The sequence below is a fragment of the Scleropages formosus genome, chromosome 16 (assembly GCF_900964775.1).
Source record: "Scleropages formosus chromosome 16, fSclFor1.1, whole genome shotgun sequence".
Classification (NCBI taxonomy): Eukaryota; Metazoa; Chordata; class Actinopteri; order Osteoglossiformes; family Osteoglossidae; genus Scleropages; species Scleropages formosus.
Genome location: NC_041821.1, coordinates 14,303,039 through 14,316,083, shown reverse-complemented (window position 1 = coordinate 14,316,083; position 13,045 = coordinate 14,303,039).

The window sequence follows — 13,045 nt, the reverse complement described above, 5'->3', positions numbered from 1 at the left end:
TTTCATCTATCTTGAAATGAATGGAAACGAAACTAAATAAAATAAGATAAAAGTGTGAGAGCATATTATTTGAGGTGTTCGGCAATTCGCCAAGCTTGGCATTTACATTGCAAACATTTCATCATCAGTGCACAAATTGTGTGGAGTGTGTTGGACTTCTTTCTTTATAAATAGTTTGAGCGTGGGAATTGTCTGGAGGTTTGACGTGATTGGCCGGTTTGTAGTGATCTTCGGCCTTGGCAATTGTTCTGTTTTCTGATTGGTCGGTTGTCTTGACTTAAACCGGTAAAGCGGTTAGGAACCGGTTTGATACTAGCTTGATCCTAATTGGTCCTCGCGTCGCATCGGTTCATAGATGGGATCCAGATCGACGTGTTTGTTTATAGAGTTGCTTGAAGAGTACCAGGCCTCAAGGAACTCTCTTGAGTGTCTTGTATCTGCCTGGGATAGGATTTCTGTATTTTCAACATCAAACACGTGCCCTTCTTGATCTTGGTGCATGGATACCTGCGACAATTGATCATATCTCTTGATGGCCAGCTTGTGCTCATGAAGTCGAGTTGATAATTTTCTGCCGGTTTGGCCCACATAGTACTTGTCGCAGTTTGTGCAGTTGATTTTGTAAATAACCTTCATTCTATCTTCGTTCTTAAGTTTTTCTTTTGGTCTTGAAATAATCCTTCCTAACGTGGCCGTTGGCTTGCGTGCTACTGTGATTCCATGCGGCCGGAGTAACCCGGCTGTCAATTCCGATATGTTTCTTATGTAAGGAAGGATTATTCTTTTGTTTGGTTGTTCGTTAGAGCTCCTTCGTTGTTCTCGTTGCAATAACCATTTTCTGATAAAGTTTCGTGGATATCCATTGCGAGCGAACAGCCTGAACAGGTAATTTTCAATTTAAGGTTGCCGGTTCGATCCCGGCCTCCGGCTGTAGTACCCTCGAACAAGGTGCTTGCCCTGCAATTGCTCCAGTACCCTTGCCCGCCTGTGTGCCTGGGTACCTAGTTATGGCCCTGCGATGGACTGACGTACCGTCCAGGGTGTGGCCCCCCCCGCCCCTTCAGCCATGCGCCCAATGTCTCCAGGATAGTCTCCGGCTTGCCGTGACCCCGCTCAGTACAAGTGGTAAATGAAATTGCTTGGTTGGTCGGTTGGTTTATTTATACAGACATACGTCACTTAACGACAGGGATACGTTCTGAGAAATGTGTCATTGGGCGATTTCGTCATTGTGCGAATATCATAGTGTACTTATACAAACCTAGATGGTAGAGCCTCGATGCAGTCAAGAGACGCAGTAAACATAAGCTTTACGATGCTGCTGCCGGCGTAACGCAGCATACAGTTTTACAGTAAACTTATAAGTAGAAAGAGTACACTCTAAAATAATGAAAGTACAGTATAGTAGATGGATAAACCAGTAACACAGGTCATCGTCATTATCAAATATTATGTATACCGTACATAATTGTATGTGCTTTACTTTCTTACGACTGGCAGTGGGTTTGTTTACAGCAGCACCACCACGAACCCGTGAGTAACACGTCGCACTACGACGTCACAAGTCGATAAGAATTTTTCAGCTCCGTTATAGTCTTACGGCACCACCGTCGTACATGCGGTCAGCCATCAAACAGCACGACTGTATTTATTTATCTGACTTACACTAATTCATTCATTTATACAGCCAGGTAGCTTTTAATGGATCAATTCAGCAGAAGTGCTTTGCTCAAAGATGCTGCAGCAAGATGCAAGGATTGAACCTGGGCCCTTTGTGGGCAAGGCAACAGCCCTACCCATTATGTTACCTGCTGTCCTAAGGTAGTGGTGTTAATAGAGTTCAAGTTAATAAAAATTAACGAAATAAAAATTCTGTGACAGAGGCATCCCGTCCACGATGTGTCCTGCCTCGCGCATTATGTTTCTTAGATAAGCTGTAAACCACTACAGACCTGCAATGGACGAGCAGTTTGCTCAAAAGACAAAAAATAAGTATATAAGTAAAATCTTTCAGATTCTTTTTTATATCAATAATACCTTTATTTGAGGTTTTAACAAAACCTAATCTGCAAATAAATGAAGGGAGATGTGCATATTTAAAGTTTAATTGTTTTTTTTTATTTTAACAGCGGTGTGACTTTGGATTTACAAACAAATTGAGTTATGAACAGAAAAACTGATCCCGATTTTGTTTAGGAGTCGAGGACCCTGTGAACTCCCAGGAAGCGCTACAGATTCTCATTCCCTTTTTCACACAGCAAATAATGCCAGGCTACGTGGAGGGCGCTCAGATGCATCAGGGCAGGGGGTGTGTGAGATCAGCTTTCTGTTGCTGGTGCCCATGTCCAGCCTCTTGGCTTTCATACCAAAGGAAAGGCAGGGTGTTGCTGCTACTGCCGTCCACCACATATGAAAAGGTTTTAAAATGTTCTTTTCTACTAAAACCTAAATGCCATCAATTGCTCAAGGGATTTTTTTTTGGTTTTCAGGAAATGAAGTTTGTTGATGAACTGAGGTCCACACCATCGCCGGTAATGAGACAGGTGATCACTATGAGCGGCAGTAGCAACACAGGCCTCTTCCCCTACACAGAACGCATGGAGGTTCTTAGCTAAACGCGCTGCCTGTGAACCGCTTGGATTTGCCGGTGTCTCCTTTCAGAAATATGTTTACACGGCTTTAATCCGACCACGGCAGCAGAAAGCGCGCGTGCACATCGATTTGAGTTAGGATTTCTGCTCTGCGTCCGTCTTTGAGGGGCTCCCACCGAAGAGGCTGAGGGCATGACAGTGCCATTGGCGGGAGGGGCTGCAGCACAAGCAGGTGAAAAATCCTGCGGAAAATAAGTCGTAATGACTAGATTCTGCTGTGTGCCCGGCGCAAAGGATGAGGCCAGTCGCATTATGTATTAATATCATTTACTCAGAGTCACTGAGAGTGTGACAGATTCCATGTGCCATTTACACGTACTGGAGTGTATTTAGTGGACTGTTCTTGGTAAAAAATCATTTTATGGTAAGTTCACTGAGAGTGGATGTCAAAAGGAGGTTGGGTGGGAAAGAAAACTGATGATATTTTTAAAATTAGTAATTTTCCGCTGTTTTTTCCCCAGGCAGAGAAGTGTTTTTTCCTCCGTTAGTGGGAGTTGCAAGAGATGGCCTGTGTATTACGCACTTGCTAGTGGAGCAGCTCATGAGCGACAAGCAGCTTCGGGGGTAGAGAATAACGTAGAGTACCAGCAGCCCTCATGACCGACACCTTCAAATCGCAATGGAATCATTGCACTTTGGCTGTGAATTGGAATTTGCCAGCTTTGCTCAGTGCTGATATAAACATGCAGTAAACTTTCAAAGTGTGAGCTTCATGAGTCCTTGGATGTTCTGCAAAATATCCCTTTGGGTTCACCTGGTAATACTGGCTGGATTAAAAATTTAAGTCTTGCAATTGTTTTATTTGCAGCCGTCCAGGGGAACCTGCCAACATAGAGCCGTTCCTGCTTCTTTTCTGTAAAGCTGCATCCTGCTGATAAACAGAATACTGGGAATTTTTTGTTCCTATTAGGTGTATAAAGGACTGACCATAAAAAATGAGAGCACTTTTCAATGAAGGCAATGTTGACCCCACGTATTAGGGAGATCCGCTGGTTCTGGGGTTTGTCGTTCAGAGGTGGCTGACTGCTGAGGGTCATGAGGAGGTTAGGACTTGTGACATTAGCCTTCTCGAATGGCCATGAGTCAGAGTCATCACAGGGTCCTAGCGGTCTCCCAGGGGGCAGAGTCTCTTGTTGAAGGAAACTGTGTCACCATTCACACCATACTTGTCCTTGCCTGGCCTGGTAAACATGTCTTCACTGAGCTCTACTGCTTCATTAACAGACAGTAGATGATCAAGTGACTTCTTGGATGTGTGGTGGAAAGGAAATTAATAAACGTGAATGAAAAACAGCTATCAGTACCAGTGCCAGGTCCATCCAACTTGTTCAGCCAGCTGAACTTGGCCAGCAGCAGGATTGTGAATGCTGTTCAGAGAAGAGGTAGTGAAGAGGGAGCTGAGTCCTCCTCACCTATGAGAATAGTCTTTGGGTTGGCACTGAAAGAACAAAACTGAGGTTCCTCTGGGGCTCCCATGCAGAGCTCAGCATTCATAGAGGTTCTTGGAGGAGAGCCGCTGTTGCTGGAGATCGAGAGGAACCAGTCCACGTGGATCAGTACTCTCGTTAGATTACCCCTAAATGCCAGCCATAGGGAGTGCACCGTGGTAGACCCAGTACAAGTTGGAACAGTTCTAACTATGGATCCCCAGGAAGAGATGGAGACTCTTTCTAAATATGGTCTACCCTGCTCACCTTGTTGCTCTGGTGGCCCTCTTTAGGATAATCAGTTTTGCAAACAGATGAAAATGTATGGATGAAGGTTCTGCTCCTGACTCAACCTTTTTCAGTTGAGTGGCTACTGTGCAAAATGTGCTTGGTTAAAAGTATGAGCAAGTTTAAAACCAAGACCATAGGGGTTGATTGTGACCTTTTCACCTCATCGGTTTTGTCCTGCGGCCCAGAGGCTATAACAAACATAGTACAAAAAAAAAAAAATCAACAGTAAGCACAAGCTGTAGAAAAGCTGTTTCAAAGTGACCACTTGCAATCTCCCCTTCTTTTAGTTTTGTTTTCAAAAATAATACACCCCTCTAAAGTGTCAAACTGCACATGGATAAAATGCACTTGTGTTTTGCTTGCCTAGAAATATAAAAGGAAACTGAGCACAGATTTGATTTGTTCCTTATCTCCAAGTACGTTAGAAGCAGGAGGCTGGGCTTTCCCTGTGGCCCTTTTCAGTAGAGTGGTGGCTGCCAGCAGCTTCTGGTGGTCTTTCTTTGTAGCTCAGCATCAAGCATTTCATCTACCCACACACTATTAGCTCATGGTAAAAAGAACAGTTTAATGGGCTGCTTTTCATTTATGGATAGCCCCTTAGTGGCACACGGCCCTTTCCTAACTGCGTGCATTAGTTGATTCCGCATCTTTATGGCTAAAAATTAAAATTATGAAGCAGCGTAAGGCATGATGCAATTATGTGATGACTCAAAATTTTCTGTATTTTTTGCAAGTAAAGCTAAATTAAGTACAGAATTTCTGGCTGGTGTTCTTACTACATTCCCAGGCTGACTCAGGTCCACAGGGAAAACAAAGCAAGATTTTGCGTATGACAGGGTGTGTTGTGGTTATTCTGCAAACTTCTAACAAGTCCTCTTCACAGGCAAAATGTTGATAATGTATTGTAAAGACCCGTGTTACTGTGTTTAGGAGGGAAAATTAGTTTATTGTAAATAGTTGCATTATGGGAAAAATGTGAAATGTAAGTGTGCAACCACTGGGGGCACTTCTTGGGGAAATGATGGGATGACTTTGTTTGCCAGACTATTGAAGGAGAGCTTGGGGGTGCTAAGTAGAGCATTATTTCCATGTATGCTGGTGTTTAATAAAATGTTTGAGGTGAGTGCTGTCTGTGCGTTCTTCTCTGCCCCATGCAAACCTGCAGTGCTGTGTGCAACAGTGTAATTGTTATAGAAATTGCTTTGAAAAAATGAATTTTGCTTTTCAAATGCCTGCCTTTCTTAAAACCTCCATACATTTATTTCTTAATCTCCAAAAATGATTTTGAATGAAACCCAGTTCTCAGTACTGCAGGTTTATTTAGGAGGTATCGCTCTCACCTTGAGTGGAATGGCAAATAGAAAAGTCCAGACCTCCTGAACAAAGGCCTCTCAGATTATTTGTCTAGAACATAATCTTACATAAATCCCAGTTCGGCGTGCTTTTTTTTGGCAGATGGCGTGCTTCCTCCGGTCTGTGGGGCTGATTAATGTACGGGGAGCGTTCATCGTCCGTCCCCCCCTCCTCCACAGCGAGTGCTACTACACAGTGCCGACAGCTTAACCGTTCGAACACAGCGTTAGGCTTCAGTCACACATCTGTAAAGGGCTCACGCTCCTGTGTGTGTCCTTAGGCTGAATAAACTGAGTAATTTTGTGCGCTACGTATTCTGAATTCTACGGACCATATTCTACGAGTACGCCATCGACATGTACTTCTAAGTTGAAGGTGGCAAACTGGCCTCACATCTAGGGTGGCATTAAGATACCGAGTCCTTTGGACAGACTTCTGGTTCTGTTGATTTTAGAGCTGTCTTTCAGGATTATGGTTGATCTATACGTTGTTAATATGTTTTCTTGTCCAGATGTTTCAGCACGTATCTTATCGCAGGAGGAGATGGAAGACAAATAGGTTGTTGACTACTGTGGCCGTGACTGACAGCTGGGAGTCTCCTTCTGCCACAGCTACAACTGTGTCCATTTCGGTCAGGAGCTTAAAGGGCTCTGATGTAAGTTTTGCGCTGTCACATAAACTGCAGAATGAGAAATGTTTCGCGATTTGACACTAAGCGAGCCGGTACGTGCATGAAGAACTTGTGCTCCCGTACTGCCGCAAAGTCTTGACAAAAACAGGCCTGGAAAACGTCAGAGCCTCTTTGAATACGTCTGCTGGTCATTTCCTCGGCGGCCGCACATTCTAAATATGGAATGAAATCCGGTCCCGTCAGCATCAATTCTCTATCACTGTGTCCCGGGCTGTGTTCGTTCCAGAAAATTGCATTCTGCTTCAGTTCACAGCGTCAGGCTGTTGAAGCCCCGGTAGATTTTCCTCGTGTGATGATCTCCCCATAGGCCGCTCGAGTCTGGCCCCAGCAGATGACACGTGCCTGGCTCCCCTTACCTGGACCGTGGGCTCAGAGCGAGGACACTTTGGCAGGGTGTAGCTCCCAGGCTCGCAAGGCCATTTGGTAGGCCTGGTAAGTGTGATAGGATCTACCAGCTGTCTCGGTAACCCCGCCGCGCTGACCCTGCTGTCCTGTGACAGCTCGGTTCCGCCAGGATGATGAGCTGTGAAGAATACCCTGTGAGGTCAGAATCTCTTTACTCAGTGGAGTATACATACTTTCCCCATGTTCATGCGGGTTACTGCCCACACTCCAAAGATTTGCACGGAACAACGCAACCATTTCTGCGCACTCCCTTACCGTGAAAACCGCCGAGTCAGAGGTACTTACCCTTACCTTGTCCCACAAGACCCTGCACCATGCAGCAGATCGCGGGTATAAATAGCTGGTGCCCAGTCTCAAAACCCTAACCTGACTTCGTAAGTTTAAGAAATAATCGGCTGCCTACACTTAAATCGGGACTACCAGCTTGGTGAAGGACAAATTAGTGAGTGGATAAAGCTCGACTAAGTACAAACGTATTAAAATACTGTGGTGTGCAAAACATGTATTTACATTTATCTATCAGACCCTTTTCTCCAAAGCAGTTTCCAATGAACTCTATGTAGTATTACCAGCCCACACACCTCATTTACCATGGTGACTTACACTGCTAGATACACTACTTACACTGGGTCACTCATCCATAGATCAGTGGAACACATGCTGTCACTCACACACTATGGGTGAACCCGAACAGCATGTCTTTGGACTGTAGGAGGAAACCAGAGCACACAGAGAACATGCAAACTCCATACAGACTGAGTTGGGAATCAAACCAACATCTTCTCACACCACCCAGGCGCTGTGAGACAGCAGTGCTACTCACTATGCCACTATGCCACCATGCCACCTGTCTTATACTCAGCCTGTTTGCTGCAGGGGCAGCACAGTTGCTCAGTGGGTAACACTGGTGCCAAATAGCTCCCAGGCTGTCTGGCTGTCCCTTCAGCTCTGTCTGTATGGAGTTACTCTCCATGTGTTCATGTTTGTTTCCTTCCTCCAAAGACAGGTGGTTTCAGGTGGATTGATGGCCCTAAACTGTGTATGAGTGAGTCAGCAAGTGTGTGTTTGTGTCCCTTGATAGACTGGCAACCCATTGAGGCTGTACCCTACCTCATGCCCTAAGGATCCAGGATGTGCTCTGTACCACTGTGAGCCCACGTTGGACCCGTAGTTACTGATGGTGGACTATTTGTTGAAGTGCTAACGTAGGAACTAAAATCACAGCGTTTCTTACTTTGCTGAACATTTTCTCATAGAACCATAAACTCACTTTTGTCACCTGTCCAATGAGTTAATTCACGATGTGTGGAAAGAGGAACTATTTTTGGTCTGTTGGTCTGCTCACTGTCACACATTTTTCCAACAATCTGCTTCTCCCATTTTATTTTCTTTTGGTTGGTTCAGTCAAGAAGAAATTAGAATTATTTTCATTGAAATCCCTTGCAATTTTATGATTGATGTATATTCAGATATGTTAAAAAAAGTGTACAATATATGAGTTGCGAGAGCATCGGATGCTTTTTCTTTATTTGAGCTGCATCCAAATTTATCAGCCACGATTTTAAACCTATTGATGAAACTGCAATGAGTGACTGATGGGTTGCAGAATGGATGTTGTGACTTCACGTTAGAGAACATGTTAGAGGAACAGCCACTCACTTCCAGAGCGCAATATCCATCTGGAGGTCAGGCTTGAGGGTGGTATGAGATTCCCTGCAGGAGGGTCTCCACAGAAGCAGCCTGTGAAAGAGCAAAGCACAGTGGGTTGAAGAAACTTCTGCTGTTCTGAACGTTTGAGCCTCAGTGTGCCGTGAGGCCTTGAGACGTTAAGACGCCTGCTGTGCAAATGACACTTCTTGGTGATCCCTTACATTTTTCTCTTTGGAGACACATTCAAAGAAATTAGAAGTATCTGTGTGGTTGACAGTGTGTAATTCCAGTAAATTTAGATTTAAAAAAAATCTTAAATTATGACTGTTATGCTAAAGACTACGGTGCTGCACTGGATTACAAATTACGCTGTAATTACGACACCCCACAGTGGGTCTACTTTGATTTAAGTTGCTCCATCATCGACAAAAGTTGATCAGTTTTTGAGACAAGCAAGTTTGTTGGGCACTAAAGGCTGGTGAAAAAAACACAATAAATTGGCTTCCATTATCACCAGTTAAACCAGCTCAATTCAATGATGATTGTCCTTTAACAAGCGTGTTCCTTTCGCACAAAAACCCTGCATTTGCCCCATACGCTGGAGACACTTTGCTCGAGCCTTTGGGTTTCACTCCCGATTTTTACTGTAGGAGATGAACAGGCCTCTTTCACACTAGGGATTGTAGCAGCTCGGAAATTATTTTTGGTTCCGCATCAACACAAAGCGCCATAAGCTTCTTTTTGTTCTACACATAAAATATGGGTCCTTTTGCAGAAGGAGAATGAAAAAAACGTAATCGTGTTGCGCGAGCAGTGTACGATGTACTGGGTCTCTGATCTGGTTTTGGCTTCTTGTTCTTTTCGCACACCTCACCGAAGAGGCGGTAGTCTGCCCAGTGCCAATCCATCGCTCAGCCATTTGTAGTGCCCCTCCCCCCCTCGTTGTCGGGCCACTGTTCCAGCGTTCTGATCGAATTTGTCAGCCTGCATATGAGCAATGACACTCATCTCCCTTCCTCTCCCTGGTCCACAGGGACAGCTCTAGAGCAGACTCCCCCTGAAGGTGAGAGGGATGGACAGACACAATCTGGACAGCACACTCTTTGACTGACTGCAGCACCGATGGCTCCACAATACAGTTACACTTTCTTTTCCATTTATTGATTTCACAGATGCTTTTCTTCAAAGCTACACACAAGTCATAGTAAACAAAAATGCCACTATCCTTTCATGGTGTAGACCAGGTACTTATGACTCAAGGCTGCATGGATTGCTGCTTTTTTCTCAGTCTCAGCTCTTAATAGCTACATTGATGTAAGCAACTAGGCAGTAAGAAGCTGGTAGCATAATTGTTAGAGATATGGCCTTTGGACCGAAAGGTTGCTGGTTTGAATCCCTTCTCCAGCTTTAGTACACTTGAGTGAGGTACTTGCCCTAAATTACTCTCCTAAAATTACTGAGGTGTCTAATTAACACTGTAATCTCCTTTGGTGAAAAGCTTCACCTAAATGTAATGTTCTGTCACCCTGTGTTTCAGGTCTGAAACAAGGTCCTAATTAATTGTGATGAACTAAACACATTAAATAAATAAGAGCAAGATCTGAAAGTAGAATGTTTCAGCTTGAGTTCAGAGGCAATTGCCAGCTGACCTCTTCACCAGTAAAGCACTTCCACCAACTTCTGCATTTCCCATTTATCTTGCTCATCTTCAGCAGTGATTTATTCATGTAGCTGATCATTTTCTCCAAAGCAACTCACAGAGTAAGCCACCTCTGCAATTTTACCACAGCAATTTAGGGTAATTACATCACTCAAGCTTACGACAGCTGGATAGAGGGTTCAAACCTATGCCCTTTGCATACCAAGGTAGCAGCACCAACCACTTTGCTACCAGCTGTCCCTGACTAAAGGGCTGTTAAAAATACAGGTGTGCAAAAAAATTGAAAAACACACAAAAAGGAGAACATGGAAGAACCTGCTTCTGGTTGAAGGGGACCTGAGCTGTAGTTTTCATTCCAGCAAGAGCTGCAAAACACCACACAAGTCCCAGCATCACCATGGGGTTAGATGCACGTCTGCGCCGATGGGGACATCGCCATCATTGTCCTCTGTTGCTGTGTTTACCCACCTGTGCGGACTGTGATAGAGGCTTCAGCTGAAACGCTGCCATAATGAACAGTGTCGGTGAGGTTGCGCCTTAGGCTGCTGGGGAATCATACTTCATTTGCTCCATCTTTAAAGGAGCCGTGACAGTTTTCACTATAGGAGGCTGATGCAAGTAGGGTTATTAAAGCACTTGCAACTAGTTTTCCAGTGCCCTGGATGCTCTATGGATTATTGATCTGAGAACCCTTCTAAATCTTTATGACCCTGAGGGAATTTGGACGTATTTAGTTTCCTGGAAAGAATAAAAGAACGGCAGAATATTGGATTATCTGCGTGCATGGTCATCAGGATCCCGCAGCAATATGCCCTCTCTACTGACGTTACGGTTTGCACGTATCAGATCCCGCGACACTGCCAATTGTTGAGTTGTGTGACAGATGTGACAGGTTTTCTGCTGGGCTGCCCATCGGATATAGAATCATTGGAGGACAAAGCAAATGCTTTTTGTATTAAAGTGAAAAAAGATGGCTTTGAGGAAGTTGAACAGATATGCAGATTTCCAGAGTGAGCAGCTGGCTACGCTTCCGCTTGGACAGAATCACACAAAGACAGTTATGCTGTATACCGTATGAGTGTGCAACATCGGGTCTATTTTTCAGCGGACAGTAAGAGCTTTCCATAATGTTGTTCATGTACCGTCTGGGATATAAAACGGTGTGTATATTTACTATGAACTTGACATTTAGAAGAACGCTGACAGAAGTCACTTGAAATAATCATTATATCCATGCACTGCATTCACGGGGGGGAGTGTGGCAGGTTTGGTTGGGGCCTGCTCTCTGGTGGGTCTGGGGTTCGAGTTCCTGTTGGGGTGCCTTGTGATGGACTGGCGTCCCATCCTGGGTGTGTCCCCTCCCCCTCTAACCTTGCACCCTGTGTTGCCGGGTTAGGCTCCGGCTCACCGCGACCCCACTTGGCACAAGCGTTTTCAGACAATGTGTGTGTGTGTGTGTGTGTCTAATGTAAGACTGAAGCCTTTCCCACAACACATACGAAAGCGACACTACGTTGCACATCTTAATACTTGATTTGGCAAAAATACATTTTCCTTCTCTATGTGTGAAAATACAAAACCAGACCACTTGGCAGCTGTTTGACATTCCTGCTGCTGGAAATAAACTATATTGTATGAGCCCCTTATTTTTTAACTTGAATGATCAATCAGAAGTCGGCTCTCCAGGTGTGAATACAATTACAGGAAACAAGAAGTGACCGATTGCTCCGACGCAGCCGAAGAACAGACCACATTTTATGAGTAATTCGAAATCCAGGTAATTCCAAAGGGTTCACAAAACTTTTTCTTGCAGCTGTAATCATTCATTTGTGTATATTTAGGTGAGATACTCTGTCGCAGGACAAGCAATTGTGACATGAGCAAGTGTGTTTGGCAATGATCCTTAAAAAGCTTTATTGGAAAGTGTATTAAGTTCCTCCTGAGATGGTTTGTAGGAAGCCCTGGGGACAACTAGTAGCGTAGTGGTTTGAGTGCCTCCCTCTGGTTCCCAAGGTAACAGGTTTGATTCCTGCCTCTGGCTGTAGTATTGTTGAGCAATGTATTTACCCTCAGTTGCTCTGCTAAAAAAAACACCCAGCTGTGTAAAGAGGTAAATAATTACTGTAAAGTTGACATTGTAAGTTGCTTCAGAAGAAATGCATCAGCTAAATCAATGTGAATGTCTGAGCACTGGGCTGGATGTAACACTTCACTCAATGTCTATCTGAGGTCCCAGAGGTGAAGGGTTCATTCTAGAAAGGGCATCTTCCTCAACCGTAGCATGAGGTTAGGGGAAATGACCTCGAGCTCTAGCTGTCAGAGAAGTCAAACAGAATTTAGAGGATGAAATGAAGACAATGTGTTGCTGACTTGAGGAGCAGAGAATCAGCTGGAAGAGTGCTATCTCCAGTAGCAAAGAGAGACAATCGACCTCGGTTTGAACTCTCATTTCTCCAGTGGTCCGGGGATGGTTATTATTCGTGACATTTCTTCACTTCGTTCAACGAAGATGACATCTACAGTAGGCGGTCTTCTTCAGTGGCACGACACTCAAACCCAGCTTTTGGCAAGAGGTGAAGCCCTTTGGATATGATTGCACCAAGGTCAATAGAGGGGTCCTGGGACAACATTAGTACTCAACAGCCCAGCTATCTAACACAACAGGTTTACATAAATAAAATAAGTGAGATGGGACGGAAAGATTTTTAAGGCAACATTTGTTTTGACTTGGCTAGATCTGAATATCGTACAACATCCCCATTACTGTGAGCTAAAGACAGCTTTCGAACTGGTAAAACGAGCCAGACAAATTTTAATGGTATGAGTGCTAAACAGAGTAGAAAAAAAGGAGATAGAGCAACATAAGTTGTAAACGGAAACACTCATCCCAAGCAACCGCTAATTTATTTCACTCGGA